This window comes from Cupressus sempervirens, chromosome 10 (assembly GCF_028749045.1).
Source record: "Cupressus sempervirens isolate cs-2001-9-10 chromosome 10, ASM2874904v1, whole genome shotgun sequence".
Classification (NCBI taxonomy): Eukaryota; Viridiplantae; Streptophyta; class Pinopsida; order Cupressales; family Cupressaceae; genus Cupressus; species Cupressus sempervirens.
In genome coordinates, this window is record NC_143127.1 from 654,713,483 (window position 1) to 654,729,350 (window position 15,868).

Here is a 15,868-nt window from a genome sequence, read left to right on the forward strand (position 1 = left end):
TTAACCTATGTGTCAGATTGATCTTCATCATATACTAAATACCCATAACTAATTGCCAAACAAAACTTCAAACATAGAGCAAACCCTTATTCATGGTGGCACCAATACTTTGCCAAAGAGAACAGAACTGTTCATCTTTTCTATAGATATAAAAATTATTCTTCACTATAATTTTCAAACCCTTTCAAATCTGCTATAGCTTTGCTACATGTAGCCTCATAATGACCAAATGAAGACACACAACCTTTAACCATAATCAACAAGAAACACATGAGTTAACTCATGTTTGGAATGCAAATAATAATTTTAATAATAAACTGCCATAAGAAATGACCCCACAATATTAACTTCATAATTATTCGTGGTTGGTAGTCATTATTTAGTTTTCAAACGTATAATATTTTCCACCTTACGTATATCATATAGATAAGTTCGGATATTAAAAAAATACTCAAAAACTGTAAAGCACGCTTAAGAAGATTCAATGGCATTCGATTGTGATAACCCAAAAAAACACTATAACGTCATCGGTATAGAATCATTTTTCCTTTGCGAAGAGCCATGACATAGATACAATGAATAATTTCATTCCAAAGTTGAACGAGGGGATAAAAAATCTGGAGTATCACTGATGCAAAGATCAATTGATATTACAAAGGCGTCAGAGTTGCCAATTTTTGCTAAATCATTATTAGAAGAATGAATGCTGAAATTATATGCCAGGTAACACTGAAATGACTTCGAATATATGAAGGATCTAATCTTCGAAAGAAGGGACTTCTGATTTTAACTTGCCGTATGCACCAAGCACAATCTTAACCACCGAATTAGTTTTTTGTTAACAAAACTAACATGTAGGTGACAAGGAAAAGAATGAAAAAGCCAAAAAAATTCAACAATGATAATATAAAATGCGTCCAGAAAACCTTACATATAGAAATCTTAAAGTGGTAGGCTTTCATTAATCGGAATTCCAAACAACTACAACTACTATATTCTTTCACTCTTTTGGATTTAGTACAGTTAAATCCTCTGGCGTGTCTACCAGAAGTTCCCGATTCAGCATCAGCTCGCCTTTGGAGATTTGCATCCGGATTTCATCTCTGCGATCATTGTAATGGTCATCTCTGTTATCATTCAAATGCTCGCGCAGTGACTGTAGCTTGCTAACCGTGCCGCTTCTGACAGAAGATGTCGTCATGGCCGACTTATTCAATCGTTCAATTTCAGGGGAAGCCTCAGCGACAAAGACATTTTTCTCCATACATGCAAAACATTATTCCAGGCACTCTCTGCCGATAAGACACACTGACAGATGAAACTAAAAATCAACAGAACTGATAGCCGATGAAAAAGGATCCAGCTTATACCCATCCCATCTTAATGTCTATGATAAAAATCCATAGATCCTCATACGGTTTATACTTCACAATCATTCGAACGGAGACTTAATGTAGTGTTACGGTTTAGTTCAACAAGCTATTACTTGTTTCAATTTATCTGGCCGGCGTAATTCTCTTTGTTTCTTCTACTAAATTTTGTTTTGATGCTCCGTTATAGCCACTCTATAATAACTGGCGCACAGTAGGTAAAGCGCGCCTTGTTTAATCTTGTTATTTTCAACAAAATTTACGCCATACGTCACCTAATACGTAAAAGATAAAGTATTTGAAAACCCATACCCCTGTAATTAGGAGCGGCAATAAACGATTCACACATCTGTCCTTGGTGATTGGAGTATTCCGCATTCTCACAGTTGAATATCTATATGCAAATTTGATAATGATAATTTATTTTATGTCATCATCAATCTTTGTTTTTAGCTATTTTACGTTCTGATTACATTTATTTTTAAATTTCAATTTTCTCATAGGAAAGAGATTTTTATTTAACTTGAAGAAGTTGTCTTTTCCATTGTCATATGTTTTGAATACATATATTAGATGTTAGTTTTTTTTTTTTCTTAATGTAAGTTCAACACTTTTTGTCTAATCTATTGACTAAATTCGTGTCTTGCACTTAGCAATCCTTGATTCCTCTTGGCTCTTTGTGAGCCTTTCAACTTCACCAGTAGACCAAGGGGCCTTTGACAAATGTTAGTTTTTAGAATGAACCATATTTATGGTCTTTAAAATTGAATTTTAAAAAAAAATTATCTATTACATTATAAAGATTTTTAACTACAAAGAAAAATGCTAAATCATCTACAAATAACAAGTATTTAAAGAAATATGAAGAGGAAGCGTGTTAAAGTATATTAAATATTGTTAGACAATAGAAACTAGAAGCTAGAAATAGACATAGTACATTACTATTTTATTAGTATCTCTTGTAATATATACCTTGATTAATATGTTATGAGCTAAATTGTTAGGAAAGTTGTTACTTATATAGGGATCTATTACAAGAATCTTTAACTGAGACACATTTAGTTACAAACTATGTAACTATTTTACATCATAACATTTTTTTAAAAACCTCCTAATAGAGTCATCACTAGTTCTTTACAAGTACAAATTCCTTAATCAAGAATCAATTTGAATTGTTTAACATAGAATTGTATTACCCATTTTGGTGCAGGAGCACCCACATAAAGTATTTAGATCAAAGTTTTATATAAAGTATTTAGGTCAAGTTTTATGTATTTAGGTCAAGCTTTATATATTTAAGTCAAGTTTTATGCATGAGCCGACTTGAGAAATTTATCTTGATTTCGTAATTAAGATAAGATAATTTTCTTGGGATTTGTATAGATCATTGTGGGCTAATTCTTCCCCATTCTATACTAATCTAGAATTTTCAATTTTGTAATAATTTAGAATTTTCCGTAGATTGTCTTAGCAAGTATAAGTAGAGTCTTAAGTTTAGGTTTAGGTCAGGCTTGAGAGAAAAGTTTCTAGAAACAAAGTTATGAAGAGAAGAAATCTGCAGGAAGAGCTAATGTATGTACAGTTCATTTGATAAATTAAATAGAAGAATTTTATAATCTGTCTCTTGCTGGTGCTAGTTCCTATTGCTATTGTGTTTGCTTCCATTGTGTTTTACCTCTACATCATTTATGATATCAGAGCTTGGGTTGGAAGCTGAAACATCAAACATGGTCACTAATACTAAACTGGCAAAGAAGATGCAAGAACAAGAGAAAATCAATAAGTAGTTATTAGATGAATTTGAGAAGATGAAAGGCCGGATGGAAAAGAAAGCAAAGGTCTCCTCAAAGAAAGAGGAAGAAGGGGAAGAAGAGGATACTCCAGAGCAGGAGGTGGTTAACTTACCTGCAGATTAGAGATACTTTATAGAAGCCCTTGAGAGAGTTGGTAAGAAGGATGCCAAAGGTGACCTACCCATCTTCTCAAGAAAGATGGATGCTGATGTTGTTGTGGATTGGATAGAAGTCTTGAACAACCATTTTGAATGTGAAAATATAGCAGAGAGGGATAAGGTAAAAATTGCCAAGTCAAAGTTGAAGGGACCAGCCCTCACTTGGTGGAATTTCATTCAAGGAGAAAGGGTCAAAGAAGGTAAGAACATGATAACTTCATGGGAAAAGATGTGTGCCAAGGTGAGAGAAACATACTTACCTAAGGATTATGAAATCCAACTTCATCGAAGGAGGCAAAGTTTAAGACAAAAGGAGCTAAATGTCACTGCCTATACTGAAGAATTTCAAAAATTAAGCCTGAGGTCAAAGCAAAGTGAATGTGAAAGTATAAAAGTTGCTAGATATCTCAATGGATTGAGGTTGAACATTCAAGAAGAACTTAATTTATTATGTCCAGATACAATACAAAAATGTTATCAACTAGCATTGAAGGTGGAAGCCAAATTGAAAAGAAGACAAGAAAAAAATAGCAGAGGAAGAGGAAGAAATCAAAGGGGAAGAGGAAATTTCCAAGGAAGAAGAAAAAACCATGAAGATCATAAGGAGATAAAGCAAGAAACCAGTCAAAGTGAAGGAAATTTTAGAGGTAAGTTCAGAGGTAGAAGAGGAAATTCAAGAGGTGGATTTGGTGGTAGAAGGGAAAGTTCAATTGTAATAAGGAGGGACATTATGCATCTAGGTGTCCAGATAGAGCAAGTTCAAGTTCACAAGGTGAAAGAAGAACCCATTTGGTACAAGATGATGAGTACCAAGAGAAGGAGATGGCTGACTTAGATAGTGTACCTAAAAGAGGAGAAAGTTTAATGATGAGAAGAACACTTTTGAAAGTGCCTACTACCATGGAACCACCACAAAGGAAAACTATCTTTAGGACTGCTTGCAAATCTGGAGGTAACGTATGTAAAGTCATTATTGATTCAGGATCTACTGAGAATTTAGTTTCTCTTGAGATGGTTGAGAAGTTAAAACTTAGGAGAATACCTCATCCTTTTCCTTATAAGGTTTCATGGCTAAAAAAGGGTCAACAAACTCTCGTAAATGAGCAAGCATGGGTTGATTTTCAGATTGGAAAGTATAAGGACAGAATTTTGTGTGATATAGTTGATATGGATGCATGCCACCTATTATTTGGTAGGCCCTGGCAGTATGATTTATAGGCACAACATGATGGAAAACTCAATATATACACCATCAAGAAGGATGGAAAGGTGATTAGATTTATTCCATTTGCTGATCATGAGGAAGTGGAAGAAAATAAGGAGAGGGAAGCCAACATTATGATGGTTAATAAAAAGGAATTCTTATGAGACATGAAGGATGAACCTAAGTCTTGTTTTCTTTTGATGCCTGACCCATAACCACAAGAACTCATTGGAAAAGATAGAAAGGAGGTTGAAACAAAGAAGGCAATTCCTAATGAAGTGAAAGAACTTTTGGATAAATATGAAGGTTTGATTTTAGAAGGTATGCCAAAATCTTTACCACCTATACAAGATAATTGTATTGATTTAATTCCTGGAGCTACTTTACCCAATAAGGCTGCATACAAGATGACACCACAACAAAATGAAGAGATTGCCAGACAAGTAAAGGAGTTACTCGATTCTGGCTTGATTACGAAAAGCTTAAGCCCATGTGTTGTACCTTCTATTTTGGCACCTAAGAAGGAAGGAACCTAGAGGTTATGCATTGATTCTAGAGACATTAATAAGATTACAATCAGATATAAGTTTCCAATGCCAAGAATTGAAGATTTTCTTGATTGTTTGGGAGGTACAAAGTATTTCTCCAAGATTAACTTAAAAAGTGGGTACCATCAAATAAGAATAAGAGCTAGAGATGAGTGGAAGACAACATTCAAAACCAATGATGGATTATACGAATGGAAGGTAATGCCATTTGGACTCTCTAATGCTCCTAGTACCTTTATGAGACTTATGAATGAAATACGCAAGGACTTCAATGGGAAGTTTGTCATAGTATATTTAGATGACATATTAATTTTCAGCAAGACAAAGGAAGAACACCTAGAGCACATTGACATGGTTTTGAGAAGACTTAATGAAGAGAAATTGGTAATAAATTTAGAAAAATGTTTGTTTATGAAAGAGGAGCTGACATATCTAGGTTTTGTGATCTCTCAAGGTTGCTTGAAGATGGATAAAGAAAAGGTAAGTGCTATACTATCCTAGCCACCCCCAAAAATAGTTGGAGATGTTAGAAGCTTTCATGGTCTTGCTACATTTTATAAGAAATTCATAAGAAATTTTAGTCATATATGTGCTCCTATGTTAGAAACTATTAAAGGAGGAAGGAAGTGTAAGTTTGCATGGAGTCAATTAGCAAATGAAGCTTTTGAGTTGCTTAAGAAAAAGGTTAGTGAGTAGCCAATTCTTTCTTTACCTGATTTTAACAAAGTTTTCCAAGTAGAATGTGATGCGAGCAAGGTTGCTATAGAGGCAGTTCTTAGTCAAGAAGGAAAACCAGTGGCTTTTTCAAGTGAAATACTCAATGAAGCCAAGCAAAAATACTCTTCATATGACTTAGAAATGTATGCATTGGTTCAAGCTCTCAAAAGTTGGAGACATTACTTATTTCCAAAGGAGTTTGCTGTGTATATTGATAACCAAGCACTTAGTTTTCTAAATAGCCAAGACAAATTAAGTCATAGACACATGAAATGGATGGAATATTTACAGGCCTATACCTTCACCATCAAGCATAAGAAGGGCATATCAAATAAGGTTGATGATGCTCTTAGTAGAAGGAATCTGACTGTCTCCCAAATACAGCTAGAAAGTGTGGGCATTGAAGCACTCAAGGACATGTATGTAGCAAATCCAAATTTTGGTGACATCTACAAGGTATGTATGGAGTTTGGTGAGAGATACCATGCTGATTTTCTTGATTTCTTGATACAAGACAGACTTCTTTTCAAAGGAGGACAACTATGTGTATCCAAGTGCTCTATGAGGACAAACATTATCAAAGAGAAGCACAGTGGAACAATGGGTGGACATTATGGTTTGAATAAAACCTTAGAATTGGTTAGAAGGTACTACTATTGGCCTAAACTTCAAACTGATGTGAGAAACTTTGTCGCAACATGTATGATTTGTCAAAGGGCCAAAGGAAGGACTACAAATGTTGGGCTTTATCAACCTTTACCAGTACCATCTAGACCTTGGGAAAGCATAACAATGGATTTTGTAATGGGGCTGCCATGGACACAAAAGGGGTATGATAGTGTATTTGTTGTAGTAGATAGGTTCAGCAAAATGGCTCACTTCTTACCTTGTAAGTCAACCAATGGTGCTTCTCATATAGAAAATCTCTTTTTCAAGGAAGTCATAAGGATTCATGGACTACCCCTCAATATAGTTTCAGACAGGGATGTGAAGTTCGTAGGACACTTTTGGAGAACTTTATGGAGGAAACTTGGAACCAATTAATCATTTTCATCAGCTTACCACCCTCAAATTGATGGCCAAATAGAGGTAGTTAATAGAACATTGGGCAATTTGTTAAGAACCCTCACAAGACAACATGCAGCAAAATGGGATGTAATCCTACCCCAAGCTGAATTTTCATATAATGACTCCATCATAGAAGTACAGGAAAATCACCATTCCAAGTGGTATATGGAATTCATCCTAGAGGGATTTTTGAGTTAAGGGATATGAGTTCACAACAACAAGTTAGTGCCCAAGGAGAAGAATTTTCTATTGCCATAAAAGAAATCCATGATGAAGTCAAAGAAAAACTCCAAAATAGCTCTAACAAGTATAAGAAGCATGTAGATAAAAAAATGGAGACATTTAGAATTTGAAGTGGGAGATTTAGTATCGGAAAATCTCAAGAAGGAGAGGCTACCAAAAGGTATATCTACCAAACTTATGTTGAGAAAACTAGGTCCTTGTAAAATATTAAAGAAGTTTGGACCAAATGCTTATGAGATTCAATTGCCACTTGAGATTGGCATTTCTCCCATCTTCAACATAGCAGACCTCACACCATTCAAAGCAACCATTGAAGAAATTGATACATGACAGATTGCTGATACAGAAGACATTCAACATCTACCATTTAAGCAGACACCACAACTAGACAGGATACTTGACACCAAAGTCATTAAGCAACGAAAAGGACAGGAGTCCAATCAGTATTTGGTAAAACTCAAAGGTTATTCGGATGTAGATGCTGTGTGGATGACTGAACAAGATATCAAGAAGCAAGGTACCACTCTACAAGAGCTCATCTCAAGTGGGCTTGAGATAAAATTTCCTGGGGAGTATGGTGCAGGAGCACCCACATAAAGTATTTAGGTCAAAGTTTTATATAAAGTATTTAGGTCAAGTTTTATGTATTTAGGTCAAGTAGGTCAAGTTTTATGTATTTAGGTCAAGTTTTATGCATGAGTCGACTTGAGAAATTTATCTTGATTTCATAATTAGGATAAGATAATTTTCTTGAGATTTGTACAGATCATTGTGGGGTCATTCTTCCCCATTCTATACTAATCTAGAATTTTCTATTTTGTAATAATCTAGAATTTTCCATAGACCATCTTAGCAAGTATAAGTAGAGTCTTAGGTTTAGGTTTAGGTCAGGCTTGAGAGCAAAGTTTCTGGAAACAAAGTTATGAAGAGAAGGAATTTGCAGGAAGAGCTAATGTATGTACGGTTCATTTGATAAATTAAATAGAAGAATTTTATAATTTGTCTCTTGGTGGTGCTAGTTCCTATTGCTATTGTGTTTGCTTCTGTTGTGTTTTACCTCTGCATCACATTTGAAGTGCCAAATTAATGACACTAGAAATCAATTGTCAACAAAACATAAATATATATGTATACATATATACATATAAATATATACACATATATGCATACAAATATATACATAAATATATACATATGTATACATATATACATATACAAACATATTATATACATACGTGTACATATATGTATAAATGTGTTTGTGTGTACACATGTATGCATGTATACATATATGTATGCGCAAGCGCGCGCGCGCGCGCACACACACACACACACACACACAAGTGAATAGAAACACCAAATGAAAAGAATGGATAGCTATATTCCATATTAGTTAGGTGGCTCAATACTGACCTATATCATATATCGTGTAGTTTCTACTATGTTTGCATTTTGTTCCATGGTTATTTTGACCTGCGAGACACTTTGATTATTATTATTTGTTTATTTTCATGATGAGATGCTTGAGTGGATACAAATTATTTTTATTCACTAATAGCATAGATATTAGGAGTTATATGATGTTGTTATTAAGTTTTATTATATTTCTATAATAATGCTAATGATGTGGCATGATGCTTTGTGATGATGCCTAGACTATTGTATATCCAAACTTGGACTATGGCTCACTATCATATTGATGGAATTGGATTCATTACTAGTGTCCCATTTTGTGTTGTGGATAAGCTTATTTTACATTAAATAGATATAATCTCATATGATTGAAAATAATTTTTAGAAATTTTTAATTTAAATGCTTTAATCATGTGATTATATGTTGTATCAAAAAACTTATATGTATTGGTTCCCATTAAGTGCTAATGATACGAAGTGGAATGGACCAAACATTCGTTTGAATCCTAGCCTAATCTGAAAGACATGCCAACAAACAAGGGTAATTAAGATTATTAATGATAACTATATATAATTTATATTTATCATTAGAAATTATTTGTACTATTTTTTAGAATTAAAAAATTATTAAACTTTGAAAATTTTATTCTTAACCAATAAGAAAATAGAAATTATTGTACAAGCATTGATTTTTTAATATAACCATTCAAACATTACAGTTAAAATATTATTGAGAAATATAGGAACACTATTGCAAAAGATAAATTGGCAAATAGAATAATATGACTGAATTTATGAATGACACTATTGATTGTTGACTCATTTTATTTTGATATTTGATTAAGATGTACATATGGCTTTGAAAACGGTCTACATATATAGGATTTTTTTTTGTTTGATTTTGAGTGTATCCCTTACTTTGTAAAGAAAACAATTTCCACACCCTAAGGGTTCGTTTGGCAGTGGAATACAAGTAGAATAGGCATATGTAAATTCTTAAAATTTTGAATTCTCTATTTGAATGCACCAAATCAGAATTGGACTAAGAATAAAATAGGAATACATGTTCCAATTTTGGCCTAAAAATGAGCATTTGCTATGCCACCTAAATAGGTGGAATTCGAATATGTATTCCTATTCCAAATTCTATCTATTTTAAAAAACATAAATTTTTGGGTCTGTGTATTCCCATCAAATTTTGGCTGAACCAAACAAGAATAGAAATACGTACCCCCATTTTCTATTCGGGAATAAATATTCCTAATCCCATATTTATATCCCTGAACCAAACAGACAGTTAGAAAAGAGAACATTGTAACAAAGTTTTTGACAAACTAGATCTTAGACACGAAGTAGACTAATATTAATTTTGCATATAGTCACCATATCTTAAAATAAATTGTATACAACGAGAGGAAAAATTCTATTTATTGATCTTATCTATAGGCGAATCTATAATCCCTTAGAATACCCTTTAAGCTCTAGTGTATTTGGCCTTGGGCTACTATAATTCAGACTAGAGATATGACATTACAAGAAGGTGTTGATGTTGGACGATACATCTCGCCAGAGGATAAATGACAGTATCGAGGAGGTGACAATTAGGAGAAGAATAAACTGTCGGCGAGTTACCCGAGTACTTGCCAGTTGACATTAAAACAAAGGGATCCATACATCTGCTTCCAAACAAGATTTGGAGAAAAAATCGAAGAGACCCTGGCTATGTATACCCGGACGAGTTGCAGTAAATGAGAGCACCTTGCATTGACTTTCACATCAGATTGATCCTCGGAAAGATACTTTTGATAACATAGAGATTGTAGTTTTAGGAGTACGTCAAGATGAAAGAAAGCACCAGTCTTCCTCGTCTGGTGCTAGCTTGCTTGATTTTCAGTTTATTCTGTCAGTATGCTACTTGTGCAGAGTATGCCTCAAATTACATTATTGGTATGGATAAATCTGCCATGCCCACTGAATTCTCCACCCACGAGCAATGGTACAAATCTGTGCTATTTTTTGTCAAATCTTTGCCCGTCTCCCTGAAAGAGGATAGTTTCAGCTATCACTACACTTATGATGTAGTCATGCAAGGCTTCAGCGCCAGGCTGACCCAGTCGGAGCTGGACACGCTGGAGGAGATGCCCGGCCATGTGATGTCGTTTCCCGATCCAATGGGAGAATTCCATACCACTCATTCAACCGAATTCCTCGAGCTCAATCCAATTGCTGGTCTGTTGCCGGCATCTCGATTTGGGCAAGACGTTATCGTGGCGATGATGGACAGCGGAGTGTGGCCGAAGAGCGAGAGCTTCAACGACCACGGAATGGAACCTGTGCCTGCCAGATGGAAGGGGACTTGCGAGGACGGGACTGCTTTCGATCTGTCACTCTCATGCAACAGAAAGCTCATCAGCGCGCGCTCTTTTAAGAAAGGAGCAGTGGCAATGTACGGGCCAATTGACACATCTAATGACTACGACTCTCCAAGGGACTTTCTCGGGCACGGTAGCCATACGTCGTCAACCGCGGGGGGAAACTATGTGAGAAATGTTAGCTTCCACGGTTACGCCCCTGGCATAGCGCGTGGTGTGGCTCCGGCCGCGCGAGTGGCTATGTACAAAATCGGTTGGTCGATTGGGATTGCGGGCTCTGATGTGCTCACTGGCATGGAGAGTGCCATTAATGACGGACCTGATGTTCTCTCTCTTTCTCTCGGCCTCAACCCATCACCTTATTACAATGATGTTATGGCACTGGGAGCCTTCGCGGCCATCAAGAAAGGAGTTGTTGTTGCGTGCTCTGCGGGGAACGGCGGCCCTTCGCGCCAAAGTGTACTGAACGGCGCACCGTGGATATTGACAGTGGGAGCGAGCACCATCGACCGAGGATATGAGGCTACGTTGAAACTCGGCGATGGATCCGTTTTATTCGGGTCCTCCTCTTATTATTCCGATACGACAAATGGCAACTTCAAGATATCGAGTGCACCGCTCGCTTACGACATGGAAGATAGTGCGTGCAGGAGACGTCTTGTCCCTGAGAAAGTGAATGGAACGGTGTCGTTATGCACCAACGTCAGCTCTGATGTTATTGATGCAGCAGAATCTGCTGGAGCCGTTGTGCTAGTCATGGTAACGGATCAAGCAAACTATTTAGCTCAATATCCATCTAACGAGTTCCCTACTTTGTATTTGAATGCTCCTGATGGGGCGGCCCTCGCAAAATATTCTTATTCAGTGGCGAGTCCTGTGGTGGAAGTTGATTTTGGCGTGACAGTCTTGGGTATGAAGCCTGCGCCAGTGATGGCTGATTTTTCATCTAGAGGCCCGAATAGTCAAGGCCCCAACATACTCAAGCCGGACATTACAGCGCCAGGAGTGAATATCTTAGCAGCCTGGGCAGCAGAAACCCCGAGCGACAATTATGTTATGATTTTTGGGACGTCCATGTCGTGTCCGCATGTAGCCGGTGTAAGCGCTCTGCTGAAAGCGGTTCATAGTGAGTGGAGTCCAGCGGCAATCAGATCTGCAATGATGACCACTTCCTACACGCTAGACAACACCAACAACACTATTACTGATGGCGATGACGGGCAAGCGGCCACTTCGCTGGATTTCGGTGCAGGCCATGTTGATCCTAATAACGCCGTTGACCCTGGCCTTGTCTATGACATTGGTGCCGAGGACTACATAAACTATTTGTGCACTCTCAATTACACCACCCAGCAAATTCAATTAATCGCCGGTGTGCCTGTTTCATGTCCGAGCAGTCTTGACTTGGGTTCTGATGGTCTAAACTATCCTACTTTCACTGCAGTATTCGAAAAGAATGCCACATCATCTTACTCTGCCACATTTAAGAGAACATTGACGAATGTGCGCGAGGGCACATCGTATTATAAGGCAGTCGTTGACGTGCCAAACGGATTGAAGGTAGAGGTCAATCCTTCCAGCCTTAAATTTACTGAGAAATTCCAAAAGCAGAATTTTACTCTAACGATGGAGGTCGAGTCAAGTATAGATTTTGTTTACGGATTTATAAGTTGGATTGATCAGATAGGTCATGTAGTGAAAAGCCCTGTCGTAGCTCTCTTTGAATAAGAAGCAATGTTGCAATGCTTCTCCGATGCTTAAAAAAAAAATTCCAACCCCAACAAGAGCATCTAAATTCTAGCAGTTTTCAGTTCTCATTGTTATAAGTATTTTAACTCGCACTTACCATAATTATTGTTAATTTTCACCAAGTTCAATAATAAATAGTTTTTATTATCAGTTTTTTTTTGTTGTCTTTTACATTTTTTTTCACATTTGAAATATATGATTGGGTGATCTCAATTTTGCATGGTCTCATTTAATACAAAACGTTGGATATATTGGTTTTCTTGTTTTTGATAAAAAATTCAGTGATTTAGAGTTGTCGAGATGATCTAGGTGTTAGCCTTGAATGTGTTGGAAGTGTACTAACATAATAGGTAATGAAAAGTCTACTATAGAGTCTTTCTAGAATGTTCTTGGTCTGAAGGATTGACTCTTCTTCTAGTAGTAAATTATAGATAAGAGAAGGTAGTGATCTGGTATTAATTGTTTTTGTGTGAGTCTATATTTTTGTTGATCTATCACTAATGTATTAGATAGTTGGTCCACAATATGTTTTGGTCCGTTTTCTTGTTTTCGAATTCACTAATAGATTAGATACACATGCTACTCTCTTGTCTGGATGACTTGTGTTCAAATATGTTCTACTTTGATGATGGTGTGTGTGTGTGTGTGTGTGTGTGTTTATATACAAACACATGAATAGATTGATAGATAGGAATTCAGCGTACTAATTCTCATTGTTGTGTGTGTGTGTGTGTGTGTGTGTGTGTGTGTGTGTGTGTGTGTGTGTGTGTGTGTGTGTGTGTTATATACAAACACATGAATAGATTGATAGATAGGAATTCAGCGTACTAATTCTCATTGTTGTTTCTCTTTAGTTAAGTTTTCCATGTATTAAAATCTTTGTGTTATTGTGTTGATTTTTTGATCTATAAATGTTCATTCTATTGTATGCTTAATTTTACTAGTTATTTATCGAATTAAAAAAATTAGGGTGGTTCAACCCCTCTCAGCCTTCAATGCATGATCACCACAAATCAATACAAGTTACACGAGGAAATTCCCTCATTTCCTAATTTTATCTTTTAACTAATACATTGACAATATTATGGCATAGCAAATTGATTCAAATCTCATTCTCACATTTGATTTAGGAAAATAAAAAAATAAAAAATAAAATAAACAAAGTATCCCAATAGAAGTTCTCATGAACATATTTTTTTCCTACAAAATGTATGAAAAAACATTAATATTTCAAATAATATGTATCCATACCATTTTAATTAAGAAAACATAGCTAGATAAAATAATAAAAACTGTGGAAAATAAAGGAACAAATAGAAAATCAATTTAATGTATTTTCCATTAATACTTGTAAATAATAATAATTTTTTGTTTTTTTTTGAATGATTAGAAGAAATTGAATTAATTTCCATCAATAAAGAAAAAAATCTCTTAGCAAGTTTTATTGAACTCAATATAGAAAATGAAGTCACAAGAACATTGAATGTGATGATTTCATGAAAAATGTATTATTAAACGTACTTCACAAACAAAAGATTTCCCTCTTAGTTACTAGTATTAGAGTCCTGTCTAAATTTTGAAGAGTTAATAATTATGATTGGTGATATCACACCATTTCAAAACTTAGTATCTCATGTTTATCAAACTAAGAGAAGATTTATAGAATTCAACATCTCTATTTCAATAACTTTCATCGCATCTTTAGAATTGAGACTCATAAGAATATTCTCCAAAGTTAGCTTATCTTATAAAATTAAACTTATAATTAAGTGAATCTCGAAATGTATTTTTTATTTTTTATTGAAGAGATCAATTTTAAGATAGATGAATTTCACCTTTATTCTCACTAGAAAAAGTGAATTTGCATCATTTTCTCTCCACTTAATCTAATAGTTGTTGCAAGTACATGCTCAACGTTAAAATATCTAAAATCTTGGTTCAAATACTCCCCCATTATCTATGTATCCTCTAGATAGAGAATTCTAGACTACTTCTTTAAAAAATTTGTAAATAGTATAAATGAATCAAAAACATCAAACTTGTACTTCAAAAAATATACCCATATACACCTACATAGGTCATCAATGAATGTGAGTAGATATCAATCCCCTAAAAAAGAATGTGTGAGATAAAAAATAATGAGTAAGAGAGGACATGAGATCACTATGCACCAATACCAATGGTGTATAGCACACGTGACTCTTCCTATAGGAAAGGGATCCACATTATGCTTGCCTAGAATAGAATTGCGCCAAACACCATTCATGCAAGAAACTTATGGTAACTCAACAAAGAAATTTGGTTTTTCAAATTTTATTTTTCTATTTATTGTAAGGGAAATTTTATTTGTAAGAGAAAAAGTATTGAATATTGTTCCTTAAAGTAATTTTTTTTTATAGAAAGAATTAAGATAAGCTTTGTTAATCTATTTATTTTCATTGAATGTTATACATATCTTTTATAGTGGCATTTACATTAATTTTTTAATAGAAATAGATCAAACTCTATATTAATCAACTGAGTCTAGGTTTGTTTGTCAAATAATTTATGTATTTTCAATCTTCTTTATCCATCAATTTATTTTATTCCAGTAGGCTAGAATAGTGTATTATTTCTTTTAACATGACATCTCAAAGTTTTGAAACCTTGTTGTGTCACTTTAGACAAATGGAAAATGTCATTTTCAAAACACTATTGGTGCTAACATTGTTTACTTTACTTTAATAAAAATTATTTCTAATAATATTATAACTATACTGCATGCGAACATGATTCCTAATTTTCAAATCCCAAAACAATTTGAGGACTAAGCCAATGAATTAATAGTGGTCCTCCCTTGTCTATTTTTAGCCATTTGATCTTAATCACTACCCTTCATTTATAACAATAATTATTTTTCTAACTATATTTATTTTCATTTTTACTATATATAATATGTGGTATACCAAAAATTCTAAATTTGATATTTTTCTTGGTTTATCATTATACACAAGTCATATTGTAAGTATTCTTATTTTCTAATATATTTTAAATATCAAAGAAAAAGAAATAATAAAATTTAATATTGTTAATTTTTTTAACAAAAGTTCAAACGAAACTCTAGATATTTAGAAGAAACTTATTACAAATTAAATCATGCTATTGTACTCATTTCAACAAGCATTTTTATCTCATAATATATTTCACATATAAAATCCAATTGAGGTCATGTCTACTTTGAGGTCTACTACAAA

At 34.6% G+C, this 15,868-nt stretch overlaps 1 pseudogene; it reads left to right on the forward strand.

Moving 5' to 3' along the window:
- The first annotated feature begins 10,355 nt into the window (after nt 1–10,355).
- Nucleotides 10,356–12,614, forward strand: LOC149535532 (subtilisin-like protease SBT1.7 pseudogene; annotated as a pseudogene).
- The last annotated feature ends 3,254 nt before the right edge of the window (nt 12,615–15,868 follow it).